The sequence below is a fragment of the Dermacentor andersoni genome, chromosome 3 (assembly GCF_023375885.2).
Source record: "Dermacentor andersoni chromosome 3, qqDerAnde1_hic_scaffold, whole genome shotgun sequence".
NCBI classification, from domain to species: Eukaryota; Metazoa; Arthropoda; class Arachnida; order Ixodida; family Ixodidae; genus Dermacentor; species Dermacentor andersoni.
The window spans coordinates 170,204,109-170,221,186 of record NC_092816.1 but is presented as its reverse complement, the minus strand read 5'-3'; the positions used below and the strand labels follow the sequence as shown (position 1 = coordinate 170,221,186).

The 17,078-nt window shown below is 45.3% G+C and overlaps 2 long non-coding RNA genes across 2 annotated transcripts; both read left to right on the top strand.

Moving 5' to 3' along the window:
• Positions 1–2,229: 2,229 nt before the first annotated feature.
• LOC129382978 (uncharacterized) lies at positions 2,230–4,970 on the top strand. Its single transcript, XR_008610942.2, has 2 exons — positions 2,230–2,707; positions 4,740–4,970. It is a non-coding gene; the product is annotated as an uncharacterized lncRNA (long non-coding RNA).
• Positions 4,971–12,430: 7,460 nt separating this feature from the next.
• On the top strand, positions 12,431–14,808 carry LOC129382979 (uncharacterized). The gene is made up of 2 exons (XR_008610943.2): positions 12,431–12,545; positions 14,578–14,808. It is a non-coding gene; the product is annotated as an uncharacterized lncRNA (long non-coding RNA).
• The last annotated feature ends 2,270 nt before the right edge of the window (positions 14,809–17,078 follow it).

Below are 17,078 nucleotides of genomic sequence, written 5' to 3'. Positions count from 1 at the left end.
CAATAAATAGCAAAGACGGAATTACACTGTCGTGATGACGGTGCCATAATGACGATTGAGTGGCGATAGCACAATTCTAACGCAATGAAGGAGAATTATGCTGATGGAACGGTAAAGGCGTTATAACGACGACGGTATGACAATACGATGACATTTCTGAAGTGATGGCAACGCTGCGACATCAGCCTGACAACGATGGGCTGGCGACAACGGAACGACAAGGGTACGAAGATAATGGCGTGACGGCGACAGCGTAACGACGACTGTATGCTGAAAATGGAGGGCCGATAACAGTATCAAGATAATCAGATGACAAAGCTGCAATGACAACAATAGAATGACCACGATGGTATTGCGACCACGGTATGACAACAAATGCATGGCCATTACTGTATGTGGATGGCGCAATTATGGCCTTGGCATGACAACTGCGACATAATCACGATTGAATGTCGACAGAATAATTTGGATCGAATGATGTCGATGGAACAGCGAAGGCGGCATGACAGTGATGGTATGACGACCATTTGATGGCGTTTCTGAAATGATGACGATGGTGCGACAACGTAGTGATCATGACCATGACGACGATGGAGCTACCATGGCCCCAAGCGCATACGTTGTAGCTCAAGTAAGTAGAGAAGAAATTGGTGACACGGCGTAAGATAGATAGATAGACAGACAGACAGACAGACAGACAGACAGACAGACAGACAGACAGACAGACAGACAGACAGACAGACAGAGACAGATAGATAGATAGATAGATAGATAGATAGATAGATAGATAGATAGATAGATAGATAGATAGATAGATAAGAAGTGCAGGGATTAGGCAAACAATGCTGATCCTATTAGAAAGCGGGCGTATAGCGGGCGCGTTTGATAACTGCTACCGTTTTCTGCGTGGCCGAAGATCGCAACTTATGTACAGTGATTTACGGAGCCCACAGCTTCGACTTTGCCAAAAACAGACAGACACCAGTGACCTAAAAATTGCATAGGGCTGCAGCTTTTATAGTCTCCAGCACTGTGGGGTTGCAAGTAGCATGTCGAGGCCTATTGCGGGCCCGAGAGAGATCGGGAGCCCATCAGATCCCGAAGCTCCTACCCACGAAACGCAGAACCTCTTAAAGACTTCTTCAAACGGCTACAAACGGCTATAGACGTCTTGGTCTACGATAAGACTGAAAATAGAATTTCTTCTAAACATAACCTCAGCACTTGGAATATGCTAGTATATATTCTATCTGCGGCAAAACCCACTACTAGTGTCACTAGAGTCTGTTTTGGTAAACACATTCAGAATGTCTAGCTCAAGAACGTTTCTAGATCTTTTTGTCTAAAAGTGCATAAAATACCAAACGACGTGTTAAAGTGCGGTTACTGTCGGCCGTCGGCGTTAGCGAATAAAAAACGCCACAGGCAAATCGAACTCGTTGGAAGCAACATAAGTTAATTGGCTTTAATATTACATAATTTCACACCAGAACTTCAACAATCAAGCGCGTGTTATTGTTTTCCATACGGGGCGCGCACACGACGCCTGGAAACCATACTATGCTCGTGCCGCAGGTATACTGACAGCAGCAGGAGCGAAACGCCGGCGTTGCGCAGCGGTGTGACAGAGCCACCGCGCTGCCATCACTTCGGCGGCACAATCCAAATTTGTCGGACATCTCATTCTGTGCTGGAAACACTGGGAGGCAGGAAGTTTGAAAAAAAAAAAAAACGGCCACTGCCGTCCGCAATTTCTCGGTCGTGGGTTCGTTATCTAGTTGTGCGTCATTCTAAGCCGTTCTGTATATTTGTACCGAATATTAACTGGAGTCATTTAGCTGTGCTGATGCTGTTTGCCGTGTTTTTTGCATCAGTGCTTCGTGACATCGGCTGTATTGCGTGTTTTCGACGACGGCTTACTACCACAATGGTGGGATCTGCGTTCGCCGCCTTCGTGTCTCGGTGCGTCTTTGTTCGTCGCACGTTCGGATAGCACTTTTTCCGGTAAGTGAAATACAATGCACTTCGTTTTTAGTCAACAATGTAAATATATTTAGGTATTACCCGCGACAATTCTTGATATATGGGCTCTTCTGCCCTGGGAGTTTTCGTCATTACTTTTATACGAGGGTTCTGCTTGTGTTTAGCCGTTCAGAACTACCGCGCTCCACGACTTCCGCAACACCGGTCAGAACTTTGCCCTGCTTTGGTAGTCTTTGTGGTTGACGTAGCACGAACCAACCGAAAGGAGTGCATTCGAAGACGACACGCTGGCTGTAATGCTGAACCAGGCTGAACTCGCCCTATTTTGTGCCCTTTTGTTCTTGCGTGTGCGCGCGTGTGTGTCAGTGACTATGCAGTTTGTAGCGTTCCCACTTTATAGCAAAACAAAAATATAACTGCAATATTTACTTCATTCATACAATTCCAAATTAAATCGTCTGCTGATGTACAAATTTCACTTGTGTTTTGTTCCAAATAAGCAGCAAAACCTTTAACCTAGTAGGCGCTTCCTCTGGGAGTGAAATCACGACAGCTTGGCATTTATTAATGAATGACTGTGACTGGGTCACCTTATTTGTAATTGCAAATCTGCCTTTCAACTGACTTGATGCTATCTTATTTTGTTCCTTTCACTCTATAGACGGCTGGACATCCTCCTTGTACCTTGGCGCTAGCTGGATGACGGGACCTCATCATGATCAGTGTAAGCCAATGTACTGTACCCTCTCTGGTCGTCCCAGTGATTTTTATATGGGTTAAGGCCAGGGAGTGCTTCGTGGTAAAATAGCTGGTTGGTGTCTCACATACGGGCATTTTTTTGCAGTGGTCCATTATAAGCTGCCACTATTATAACCAATTTATCAGTGCCAGTGTACGTACACAGTTCTACTAATAATTAGTTTCCCTAAGCCTTACAAAATGTACCTGTAGGTAGTCATTGCTATGTAAGAACTCAAAAATTAACTCTGCTGTGTCATACAAGTATTCCACACATAAGTAAATATTTGCTACAACAGTGTACATTACACCTTGCTTCCTTAATGCACAAATGTATTCAAGCCAGTATTTGATTAGTTTGGTATTCTAAATGTTTTCTGTGTGATTTAGCTCTTTACAGGAATTTACTGTACAGCATCAGCAAGCAGTCTAATTTAAGATTTATGTGTGCTGTAAAGGTGTGCTTTGCCGCTAGAATTGATAAAACATGTGCCGTGGCGTCCATACAAGGACAAACTTCAATTTCGCTCTACCACCATCAGCACTTGGCTGGCGCTTGCAAAATGAATCACATCAGGTAGCTTGTGCCAGACTGTTTTTTAACCTTATTGTGAGGAGATCACAAAGTGATGTGTGGAGGCGTCTGTGTCTGAGATATAGATTGCGCTGCAACATGTGCGTGTAAAACAGGCATAATACTGAGGGTTCCAGCAGTTTGCAGAGGTGCTTTTAAAATTTTGTCATAACTGCAATTTTACCTGTGCTGTTTGTTATCACCTATTTCAATAATATCATTGGAGGTGTTATCAGAATTTAGCAATCTATTTGCCCTGGCCCATTAGCCTGCCACGTTTGCCTTTTCACTAGATGGGCATTTATTCAGCATGGACCATTACTTGAATGCAACTTTTTTGTGTGCAATGGCTTCCCAATTGCAAGTCAACATAGATGCTCAGAATTACCTGAGGCTATAGATGCACTGATTAATTAGCCACCCATACAAATCACTTTGCACTTTCTTGCCAAACAGCATGTTAACACTTCCAAGACAGTGGGCAATGTTATCGTTTGATCACATCATGAGATACTTTCAATTTTGTATGACGCATCATCCAAGGTGTTGCATCATTTGTGTGAGGTATTGCCCTAAGCCAATTAGGGTCACATGAAAATATATCAACAAAAGTGATTGATCCAGCTAGGAGTGTTGCTTTGGAACACTACTTTATCACCAGTCCTCCTTTGCATGCTGCCTGCTTACTCTACTGTGTCATGTTTAAGTTTGAAAGAAAGGCAACAGCTAGGCAGCACAAAATGCCAAACTTGCTTTTAGTTCAACAATATAAAACGCCATATAACTTTTTAATTAATTTAGTACATCATTTACCTGCAGAATGAATTACTGTTTTAAATGGATTATATTTTGCAGGAAGCTTTGCAGACTTGTTTGACAGGTTGATAAGTGGCTTTTTAGCCACAAAACACCATATAATAATTTAAAGGCTGACTTTGACTCTGCTATGCAACTTAATGACTATATGCCAGGAACAAGATCTCTGAGTTGTGGCGCTGGCTAACACTCCCACGGTTCTGCTAGGACACATAAATACCCAAGAAAGTGGATGGGAAAACGACGCCACTGTAGCTCAATTGGTAGAGCATAGCACGCGAAATGCGAAGGTTGTGGGTTCGGTTCCCACCTGCGGCAAGGTGTTTTTTCATCCACTTTCATTTCCATTAATTTATCGTTTCTTTATTTTGTTTATTAAGCACAAGTAATTTCCCCTATGTTGTCCTTGGTGTCAGTGTTTGTTGGCTTCTTATGATAGGGAATATACTAGTCATTTTAAACATCATCGCATACATACCTTAAGATACCCGTAATTTAAGAGAAGGGAATGCTTAAATTTATTTTTAATGTGAGCCAAACTTCTTACATAGCACATATTGCTAATTGAAGTTCCAATTTCAACATTCCCATTTCCTCTCTCGCCTTTTTTTTTTCCTCTTCTGTGCAGGTATTGCTTGCCTATGTCTACAAGAACCGTCACGCGTGGCCTGTGACAGCAAGCTTTTGTGGGCAGCAAGTGCTCTCCTACGAAGGGTGGCCTACTCTGGCAGCGGCGGCAGTCACCTTCAAGATTTATCCATGATCACCTTTGCTGCTATTTCTCACTCTTGTTAATTACACTTCCTGCATCTTTTTAATTTATTAGGTAATAAAGTATGAGTATGTGACATGGTGTGAAGTTGATGTCTTGCTGCATTTTTACTTTCAATCATATTTTATGCATGAAAAGCTCATCCTACAGTTTATGAAAAGAAATAACAGCATATTATGATTTATAGTTCAGTTCTGGTAACATGCAACGTACAAGGAATTCACTAATGGATGGTATGCCAAAGAACTGGCCATTATTTCTGCGTGATGCTGTGCATGCATGTGGCGTTACCTTACAAGAGGCACGCACAAAGTAAGTTACAATTTACTTTTAAATGAAGCATGGACATCAGAATAAATATATTTATATTGCTAGTTAGAGTGGTTCGCAGAGTGTTTTTCCAGATGTGTACTATCCCCCGCAGGGGCGTCTGCGTCAGCAGACGTTTGGTGTGTTGCGACACCACGGACCCGAGCACACGGGGGTTGGACCCTCCCGCGTGTAGCCGTGCGCGGCTTAGCCGTGTCCGGGGAAAGGGGGATCCTGGGGGTTGAGCCGAAGCCGGGTGTTTGGACCTTTTAAGGCCCCCCGGCGGAGGCAACACACCTCTTTGGCCTCTGCTTCACGTAGACGGCACCCCCGGACTGACCCACCCGGGGGAAATCGGTAGTTGCCTTTTCCTGTCTCTCTCTCCCTACAACCTTCGTCTTTCCCTTACTTTCCACCTTTCCTGTCTTCTTCTGGCTTCTTTTCATTCCGATTTTTCCAGGCAGCAAGGGTTAACCTTGTGTGAATGGCCAACCTTGGTTATTTCATATTTGGTTATAATGGTAATGTACAGCTGGCGTTTGCAGGCAGTGTTTCACAGGTCCTGCAGCGTCCCCTTGTAGGACTCCATGGTGGGTGGCTGGCGTTACTGCCGAAATATCACATATATTTATGGATAGCTCCTTTCCTCAACTCCCTGATCGCCCTCAGAAAAGAGGGCGCACCGATGAAGTCTTTCAGTTTTTCGGACGCCAAGTCCACAACTTCCCACGTTTCCATGTAGTTCACTCGGAAACACCAGGCAAACCAGTACGCACCATTTCACCTTTCATTGTATCAAAGACCCTGACTGATGTTTTTGGAGCCGGTTATAAGGCGACCAGGATGGCAAGCGGTGATCTCCTCCTGGAGCTCCGCGATAAGAAGCAATACGAGAAACTGCCTAAGCTAGTGTCATTTGGGGATCACCAACTAACAGTAACCCCGCACCGTACTATGAACACCACCCGCGGCGTTGTGTCGGACGATGACTTGCTCGAGCTCACTGAGGCTGAACTCTTGGAGGGCTTCAGTGAACAGAATGTAATCAATGTCAAAAGAATTAAGATGAGGCGAGATGGCAAAGAAATCCAAACCAAGCACTTGATAATCACCTTCGGATCAAGTGTCCTGCCCGAATCAATCGAGGCAGGGTATATCAAGCTCAGTGTTAGGCCATATGTGCCAAATCCGCTCAGATGTTTCAGATGCCAACGTTTCGGCCACAGTTCGCAGAGCTGCCGAGGCCGTCAAACCTGTGCAAAGTGCAGTGCCCATGAACATACTTCTGAAGCTTGCAAGAACACTCTCTATTGTGTAAATTGTGAAGGGGAGCACGCCGCGTACTCGCGTGCGTGCCCATCCTGGAAAAAAGAAAAGGAAATTGTAGCAGTTAAAGTAAAGGAAAATATAAGTTTCAAGGAGGCACGCAGGCGAGTATCGTACCTGCCCAAGAAAACCTTTGCCGAAGTGGCGCGTGAGGGGGCAGCGCCACAACGGCCTCCGGCAACTGTCCGACCCACAGGCAGTGAGTCGGCAGTTACGCCATCTGCCCCCGCGGCGGTTGCAGCTAGCGCTGCTCCGTCGACCCAGAATGAGGGACCATCGACCCCGAAGGTGGCCGCCGCCGAGGCTGTCCCATTCTCCCTGGCCCCTTCCAGCGCTGGCAACAGCCGGCGCAGCCAAATCCCGCAGGGTGCCCCATCGACCTCTGGGCTGGTGGGCGCAGGGGTCTTGCCCTCCAAGGCAGGACTCTCTCTTGTAATTTCTCGCTCGCAAGAGCACGTGTCCGGCGCCTCACAAGAGGCAATGGACACAACACCTATCCTCAAGGCGCACCAAGCGCCTAAGGAGCGGCGAGGTTCCCTCGAACGCTTCAAAAAGAGTAAAACCCCGGTTACAGGGCCTCGAAAGAGCTCTGGAACCTAAGCTGTGAAATCTCTTTAATACTTCTGTTTCCGTATACACAGCACTTATTTATTACCAATATGGATACGCCAATAATTCAATGGAACGTCAGAGGACTTCTCAGGAACCTTGATGACGTGCAAGAGCTTATCCAAAAACACAATCCAAAAGTGCTGTGTCTACAGGAAACACACTTAAAACCACAACACACAAACTTTCTCCGACCGTATGTCACGTTTCGCAAAGATCGCGATGATGCTGTCGTATCATCAGGCGGTGTTGCCATTTTGGTTCACAAAAATATTTCCTGTCAGCGTTTACAGCTACAAACGCCCCTTGAAGCAGTGGCGGTACGAGCTGTTCTTCTAAGTAAACTCGTCACCATTTGCTCGCTCTATGTACCCCCACACTTCAAATTAAACAAACATGAATTTCAGTCATTTATAGACGAATTGCCAGAACCTTATCTTGTCCTTGGCGATTTCAATGCGCACAGCTCCCTGTGGGGCGACTCTCGTATTGATGCGCGAGGTCGTCTTGTTGAACAGTTCCTTTTTTCTTGTGGTGCGTGCCTTCTGAATAAGAAGGAACCCACATATTACTCTCTAGCAAACAGAACCTTTTCTTCAATCGATCTCAGCATAGTCTCTCCTTCTATTCTGCCCGAACTCGAATGGGAAGTTACAAAGAACCCTTACGGAAGCGATCACTTCCCCATACTAATACGAACACCGCAAGAAAACGAATATCCACCACAGGCACCTCGGTGGAAGATTGAGACAGCTGATTGGGACAAATTTCGAACTCTTACTGGTATCTCATGGCATGACATCTCCTCGTTAGAAATTGAAGCAGCTGTGGAGTATTTTACAGCCTTTATAATAGATGCCGCATCTAAATGCATATCACAAGTAAATGGCCTGTCCTGCAAACGGCGTGTCTTGTGGTGGACCGACGATTGTAGGATCGCACGTAAAAAACAGAATGAAGCGTGGGGTTTGCTACGCGCTTCTCCCACTGCAGAAAATCTTATCCACTTTAAAAAAGTAAAATCCGAAGGCAGGCGAACCCGCCGACAGGCCAGAAGAGACAGCTGGCAGAAGTTTTTATCGGGCATCAACTCGTACACAGATGAGGCCAAAGTCTGGAGCAGGGTTATTAGGATAATAGGGCGACAAGCACAATCACTCCCTCTGGTAAACACACGAGGCGATACCCTGCAAGCTCAGGCAGACTCACTTGGGGAGCACTTTGAGGGCGTCTCGAGCTCAACCCATTATTCTCAGTCCTTTCTCAAATATAAACAAATAGAAGAATGTAAGCCAATAATTAGAAACTCCAGGCAGAATGAACCCTATAACCGGCCTTTCAGTATTGCCGAGTTGAGAGCTGCGTTGAACACATGCAAAAACACTGCACCGGGACCTGACAGAGTCATGTATGATATGATCAGAAACTTACATGCTGACACACAAGTTACACTACTCACACTTTACAACACTATTTTAGCTACGGGATACCTCCCATCTACATGGAAAGAGGCGATTGTCGTTCCTGTCCTGAAGCAAGGAAAAGACCCCTCCTTGACAGCAAGTTATCGTCCAATAGCTCTTACAAATTGTTTGTGTAAGCTCTTCGAAAAAATGATTAATCACAGACTCATACACTTCCTTGAATTCAACAATATACTCGATCCCTATCAGTGTGGCTTCAGACAAGGGCGGTCAACAACAGATCATCTTGTGCGCATTGAAGGATATATTCGCGATGCCTTTGTACACAAACAGTATTTCCTCTCCATATTCCTCGATATGCAGAAGGCATATGATACAACATGGCGCTACGGGATCTTGCGAGATTTGTCGGGAATGGGCATCTGTGGAAATATGTTGAAAGTAATTGAAAGCTATTTGTCCAATCGTACCTTCCGTGTAAAAGTCGGCAATGCACTGTCACGTCCCTTTACCCAGGAAACTGGTGTACCCCAGGGAGGCGTGCTCAGCTGCACTCTCTTTATTGTTAAGATGAACAAACTACGTGCTTCACTACCACCTGCCATTTTTTATTCTGTATACGTAGACGATATACAAATAGGCTTCAAATCCTGCAACCTCACAGTATGCGAAAGACAGGTACAGCAGGGATTAAACAAAGTGTCCAAATGGGCAGACCAAAACGGATTTAAGGTCAACCCCCACAAAAGTTCTTGTGTTCTCTTCACAAGAAAGAGAGGCCTGGTCCCCGATCCTTGTGTAGAACTGGGCGGACAACAAATTCCTGTCAACAAAGAACACAAATTCCTAGGTGTTATTCTTGACTCCAGGCTCACTTTCATTCCTCACTTAAAACATCTTAAAGAAAAATGTCTTAGAACAATGAACTTACTTAAAATACTATCCCACACAACGTGGGGTAGCGACAGACAGTGTTTATTGAATATTTACAGGAGCCTAGTTCGATCACGGTTAGATTATGGTGCCGTAGTATACCACTCAGCCGCACCGAGCGCGCTTAAGATGTTAGATCCCGTACACCATCTGGGTATCCGTCTGGCCACTGGCGCATTTAGGACAAGCCCTGTTGAAAGTTTAAATGTAGAGTCGGATGAGTGGCCACTCCATCTTCAGCGAACTAACATCAGCTTAACGTATTTTCTCAAGGTTCGCTCTAATAAGGAACATCCATGTTTCACAACCATTAACGACTTCACGTGTGAAACACTTTTTAATAACAGACCCTCTATGAGACTTCCTTTCTCACTGCGTGCAAGAGAACTTAGCAAGGAAATGGATGTCCCAATTCTCGAACAACGCGTAATGCCTCCAGCTAAGCTAGTACCGCCCTGGGAGTGGCAGCTGATAGAGTGTGACACATCGTTTGTAGAGGTCACTAAACATGCGTCAGAGACACATATCAAAATGCATTTCTTGGAGCTCCAGTACAAGTACTCGTGCACAGAGTTTTACACAGATGCTTCTAAGTCGCATGCCGGGGTGTCCTACGCAGCCATTGGTCCATCCTTCTCGGAATCCGGTGTACTGCACCCTGAAACAAGTATATTTACGGCTGAGGCCCATGCTCTATTGTCGGCTGCGAAACATATCAGAAAATCAAATATTCAAAAAACAATTTTATTTACAGACTCCCTAAGCGTAGTGAAAGCCTTGAAGTCACACTGTAAACACAGAAACCCCGTAATTACTGAGCTCTATTCCATTCTCTGTAGAGCGTATATGTCTAACCAGCATGTCATTGTATGCTGGGTGCCTGGACATAGGGGCATCGAGGGTAACGTTCTAGCAGACCAGATGGCCACATCAATTTCCTTGCATACAGTTAATCCTGCTGCTTTGGTCCCTGTCACAGACCTGAAGCCTTTTTTAAGAAGCAAACTGCGAAATCACTGGCAACGTATGTGGGACGCAGAAATAAATAACAAACTGCACGTGATAAAACCACAGTTAGGTTCTTGGCCCCCCGTAACAAAATCACGGCGAACAAATGTCCTATTCTCTCGCCTGAGAATAGGACACACATTTGGCACGCATAACTTTCTACTCACTGAAAATGATCCTCCAACCTGCGGTAGATGCGGGGAGAGGCTGACCGTCCTGCACGTCCTCCTGGAGTGTCGGGCAGCCGAACCTGAAAGAAGGAAACATTTTTCCCTAGCATACCGGCAGCACATCCCCCTACATCCGGTAATGTTACTCGGCCCAGAACCGCTATTTCACACCAACGCAGTTCTAAGTTTCCTGAAAGATGTTGTCCTGCATGTTTTTAGCCCCACATGTTCGTAGCGGGTCCTCTCTTCAGAGGATGCCGCTGCGATAGCTCTTTCGTATAGCACGCGCCTCTAGGCCCTTGTGCTTCAAGGGCTCCGGTGAGGCAGCAGTGTTCCAGGTAATTTTACTATCTCATATATCTTCTACTCTGCATCATACTTTTACGATGGATTTTAATGTTCAAAGTATTCGTCATGAGTCATCGCCATAATTTTATAGCACGTAGATTTTACGCACTTTACAGCGACAATTTTTAGGCCAGTTTACAGCCAAGTCACATCTCCATAATACATCGTCAACATCACCACTTGTCATGGCGCTCTTTGGCCAAACCTGGCCCTTGCGCCATTAAACACCACATATCATCATCATCATCATCATCAAATCGAACTCGTTGGAAGCAACATAAGTTAATTGGCTTTAATATTACATAATTTCACACCAGAACTTCAACAATCAAGCGCGTGTTATTGTTTTCCATACGGGGCGCGCACACGGCGCCTGGAAACCATACTATGCTCGTGCCGCAGGTATACTGACAGCAGCAGGAGCGAAACGCCGGCGTTGCGCAGCGGTGTGACAGAGCCACCGCGCTGCCATCACTTCGGCGGCACAATCCAAATTTGTCGGACATCTCATTCTGTGCTGGAAACACTGGGATGCAGGAAGTTTGAAAAAAAAAAAAAAAAACGGCCACTGCCGTCCGCAATGTCTCGGTCGTGGGTTCGTTATCTAGTTGTGCGTCATTCTAAGCCGTTCTGTATATTTGTACCGAATATTAACTGGAGTCATTTAGCTGTGCTGATGCTGTTTGCCGTGTTTTTTGCATCAGTGCTTCGTGACATCGGCTGTATTGCGTGTTTTCGACGACGGCTTACTACCACAATGGTGGGATCTGCGTTCGCCGCCTTCGTGTCTCGGTGCGTCTTTGTTCGTCGCACGTTCGGATAGCACTTTTTCCGGTAAGTGAAATACAATGCACTTCGTTTTTAGTCAACAATGTAAATATATTTAGGTATTACCCGCGACAATTCTTGATATATGGGCTCTTCTGCCCTGCGAGTTTTCGTCATTACTTTTATACGAGGGTTCTGCTTGTGTTTAGCCGTTCAGAACTACCGCGCTCCACGGCTTCCGCAACACCGGTCAGAACTTTGCCCTGCTTTGTTAGTCTTTGTGGTTGACGTAGCACGAACCAACCGAAAGGAGTGCATTCGAAGACGACGCGCTGGCTGTAATGCTGAACCAGGCTGAACTCGCCCTATTTTGTGCCCTTTTGTTCTTGCGTGTGCGCGCGTGTGTGTCAGTGACTATGCAGTTTGTAGCGTTCCCACTTTATAGCAAAACAAAAATATAACTGCAATATTTACTTCATTCATACAATTCCAAATTAAATCGTCTGCTGATGTACAAATTTCTCTTGTTTTGTTCCAAATAAGCAGCAAAACCTTTAACCTAGTAGGCGCTTCCTCTGGGAGTGAAATCATGACAGCTTGGCATTTATTAATGAATGTCTGTGACTGGGTCACCTTATTTGTAATTGCAAATCTGCCTTTCAACTGACTTGATGCTATCTTATTTTGTTCCTTTCACTCTATAGACGGCTGGACATCCTCCTTGTACCTTGGCGCTAGCTGGATGACGGGACCTCATCATGATCAGTGTAAGCCAATGTACTGTACCCTCTCTGGTCGTCCCAGTGATTTTTATATGGGTTAAGGCCAGGGAGTGCTTCGTGGTAAAATAGCTGGTTGGTGTCTCACAAACGGGCATTTTTTTGCAGTGGTCCATTATAAGCTGCCACTATTATAACCAATTTATCAGTGCCAGTGTACGTACACAGTTCTACTAATAATTAGTTTCCCTAAGCCTTACAAAATGTACCTGTAGGTAGTCATTGCTATGTAAGAACTCAAAAATTAACTCTGCTGTGTCATACAAGTATTCCACACATAAGTAAATATTTGCTACAACAGTGTACATTACACCTTGCTTCCTTAATGCACAAATGTATTCAAGCCAGTATTTGATTAGTTTGGTATTCTAAATGTTTTCTGTGTGATTTAGTTCTTTACAGGAATTTACTGTACAGCATCAGCAAGCAGTCTAATTTAAGATTTATGTGTGCTGTAAAGGTGTGCTTTGCCGCTAGAATTGATAAAACATGTGCCGTGGCGTCCATACAAGGACAAACTTCAATTTCGCTCTACCACCATCAGCACTTGGCTGGCGCTTGCAAAATGAATCACATCAGGTAGCTTGTGCCAGACTGTTTTTTAACCTTATTGTGAGGAGATCACAAAGTGATGTGTGGAGGCGTCTGTGTCTGAGATATAGATTGCGCTGCAACATGTGCGTGTAAAACAGGCATAATACTGAGGGTTCCAGCAGTTTGCAGAGGTGCTTTTAAAATTTTGTCATAACTGCAATTTTACCTGTGCTGTTTGTTATCACCTATTTCAATAATATCATTGGAGGTGTTATCAGAATTTAGCAATCTATTTGCCCTGGCCCATTAGCCTGCCACGTTTGCCTTTTCACTAGATGGGCATTTATTCAGCATGGACCATTACTTGAATGCAACTTTTTTGTGTGCAATGGCTTCCCAATTGCAAGTCAACATAGATGCTCAGAATTACCTGAGGCTATAGATGCACTGATTAATTAGCCACCCATACAAATCACTTTGCACTTTCTTGCCAAACAGCATGTTAACACTTCCAAGACAGTGGGCAATGTTATCGTTTGATCACATCATGAGATACTTTCAATTTTGTATGACGCATCATCCAAGGTGTTGCATCATTTGTGTGAGGTATTGCCCTAAGCCAATTAGGGTCACATGAAAATATATCAACAAAAGTGATTGATCCAGCTAGGAGTGTTGCTTTGGAACACTACTTTATCACCAGTCCTCCTTTGCATGCTGCCTGCTTACTCTACTGTGTCATGTTTAAGTTTGAAAGAAAGGCAACAGCTAGGCAGCACAAAATGCCAAACTTGCTTTTAGTTCAACAATATAAAACGCCATTTAACTTTTTAATTAATTTAGTACATCATTTACCTCCAGAATGAATTACTGTTTTAAATGGATTATATTTTGCAGGAAGCTTTGCATACTTGTTTGACAGGTTGATAAGTGGCTTTTTAGCCACAAAACACCATATAATAATTTAAAGGCTGACTTTGACTCTGCTATGCAACTTAATGACTATATGCCAGGAACAAGATCTCTGAGTTGTGGCGCTGGCTAACACTCCCACGGTTCTGCTAGGACACATAAATACCCAAGAAAGTGGATGGGAAAACGACGCCACTGTAGCTCAATTGGTAGAGCATAGCACGCGAAATGCGAAGGTTGTGGGTTCGGTTCCCACCTGCGGCAAGGTGTTTTTTCATCCACTTTCATTTCCATTAATTTATCGTTTCTTTATTTTGTTTATTAAGCACAAGTAATTTCCCCTATGTTGTCATTGGTGTCAGTGTTTGTTGGCTTCTTATGATAGGGAATATACTAGTCATTTTAAACATCATCGCATACATACCTTAAGATACCCGTAATTTAAGAGAAAGGAATGCTTAAATTTATTTTTAATGTGAGCCAAACTTCTTACATAGCACATATTGCTAATTGAAGTTCCAATTTCAACATTCCCATTTCCTCTCTCGCCTTTTTTTTTTCCTCTTCTGTGCAGGTATTGCTTGCCTATGTCTACAAGAACCGTCACGCGTGGCCTGTGACAGCAAGCTTTTGTGGGCAGCAAGTGCTCTCCTACGAAGGGTGGCCTACTCTGGCAGCGGCGGCAGTCACCTTCAAGATTTATCCATGATCACCTTTGCTGCTATTTCTCACTCTTGTTAATTACACTTCCTGCATCTTTTTAATTTATTAGGTAATAAAGTATGAGTATGTGACATGGTGTGAAGTTGATGTCTTGCTGCATTTTTACTTTCAATCATATTTTATGCATGAAAAGCTCATCGTACAGTTTATGAAAAGAAATAACAGCATATTATGATTTATAGTTCAGTTCTGGTAACATGCAACGTACAAGGAATTCACTAATGGATGGTATGCCAAAGAACTGGCCATTATTTCTGCGTGATGCTGTGCATGCATGTGGCGTTACCTTACAAGAGGCACGCACAAAGTAAGTTACAATTTACTTTTAAATGAAGCATGGACATCAGAATAAATATATTTATATTGCTAGTTAGAGTGGTTCGCAGAGTGTTTTTCCAGATGTGTACTATCCCCCGCAGGGGCGTCTGCGTCAGCAGGCGTTTGGTGTGTTGCGACACCACGTACCCGAGCACACGAGGGTTGGACCCTCCCGCGTGTAGCCGTGCGCGGCTTAGCCGTGTCTGGGGAAAGGGGGATCCTGGGGGTTGAGCCGATGCTGGGTGTCTGGACCTTTAAGGCCCCCCGGCGGACGCAACACACCCCTTTGGCCTCTGCTTCACATAGACGGCCCCCCCGGACTGACCCACCCGGGGGAAATCTGTAGTTGCCTTTTCCTGTCTCTCTCTCCCTCCAGCCTTCGTCTTTCTCTCACTTTTCATCTTTCCTGTCTTCTCCTTCCTTCCGCTTACTTCCATAGTTTCCAGGCAGCAAGGGTTAACCTTGTGTGATTAACCAACCTAGGTTATTTCATATTTGGTTATAGTGATGACGTACAGCTGGCGTTTACAGGACCTGTTCTTACAGTCTGTGTAGCGTCCCCTTGTAGGACTCCATGGTGGGTGGCTGGCGTTATTGCCGAAAATTCAATTCCTTTATGGCAACATCCTTCCCTCCACTTCCTGATCGCCCTCAGAAAAGAGGGCGCACCGATGATTTATTCCAGTTTTTTGGTCGACAAAAAGAATCCTTCCCTCGTTTTCACGTGATCCACTCTGAAAAAGCAGCTAAACAAGTGCGAACAATCTCCCCGTTCCTTGTATCTAAGTCTCTTACCGAAGTTTTTGGTTCAGGATATAAGGTGTCGAGGATGGCTAGCGGAGACCTCCTCCTGGAGCTCCGCGATCAGAAGCAATTTGAAAAACTGCCTCAGCTAGTATCATTTGGGGAGACCCAAGTAGTAGTAACCCCGCACCGCACGATGAATACTTCCCGCGGCGTTGTCTCGGACGATGATTTGCTGGAGCTCTCTGAGGCTGAGCTCTTGGAGGGCTTCAGCGAACAGAATGTCATAAATGTCAAAAGGATCAAGATAAGGCGAGACGGTAAAGAAATTCCGACCAAACACCTAATACTCACCTTCAATTCAAGTGTCCTGCCCGAGTCAATCGAGGCCGGGTACATCAAACTTCGTGTACGCCCGTATGTGCCAAATCCCTTGAGATGTTTCAAATGCCAACGTTTTGGCCACAGCTCGCAGAGCTGCCGAGGCCGCCAAACATGCGCCAAATGCAGTGCCCTTGAACACGCAACTGAAGAATGTAAGAACTCTCTACACTGTGTAAACTGTGATGGGGATCACGCCGCGTACTCACGGTCGTGCCCATCCTGGAAGAAAGAAAAAGAAATCCTAACGATCAAAGTGAAAGAAAATATCTCATTTAAGGAGGCACGCAGGCGGGTTGCATACCTGCCAAAGAAAAGCTTTGCCGAAGTGGCGCGTCAGGGGGCAGCGTCACAACGGCCTCCGGCGGCTGTCCGACCCACAAGCAGTGAGTCGGCAGTCACGCCATCTGCCCCCGCGACGGTTGCAGCTAGCGCTGCTCCGTCAACCGAGGATAAGGAACCATCGACCCCAAAGGAGGGCGCAGCCGAGGCTGCCTCAACTTCCGAGGTTCCTTCATGCGCTGGCAACGGCCGGCGTAGCCAAATCCCTCTGGGAGCCCCATCGACCTCCGGGCTGGTGGGCGCAGGGGTCTTGCCCTCCAAGGCGGGACTCCCTCTGAAATCTTCCCGCTCGCAAGAGCACGTGTCCGGCGCCTCACAAGAGGCAATGGACACTACACCCATCCTCAAGGCGCACCAAGCGCCTAAGGAGCGGCGAGGCTCCCTCGAACGCTCCAGAAAGAACAAAACCCCTATTACAGGGCCTCGAAAGGGTTCTGTAATCTAAGGCATCCCGTCCGTTTCCGTAAACACAGCACCAATTTATTTTAAATATGGATACACAAATCATTCAATGGAACATTAGAGGTCTCCTTACAAACCTTGATGATTTGCAAGAACTCATCCACA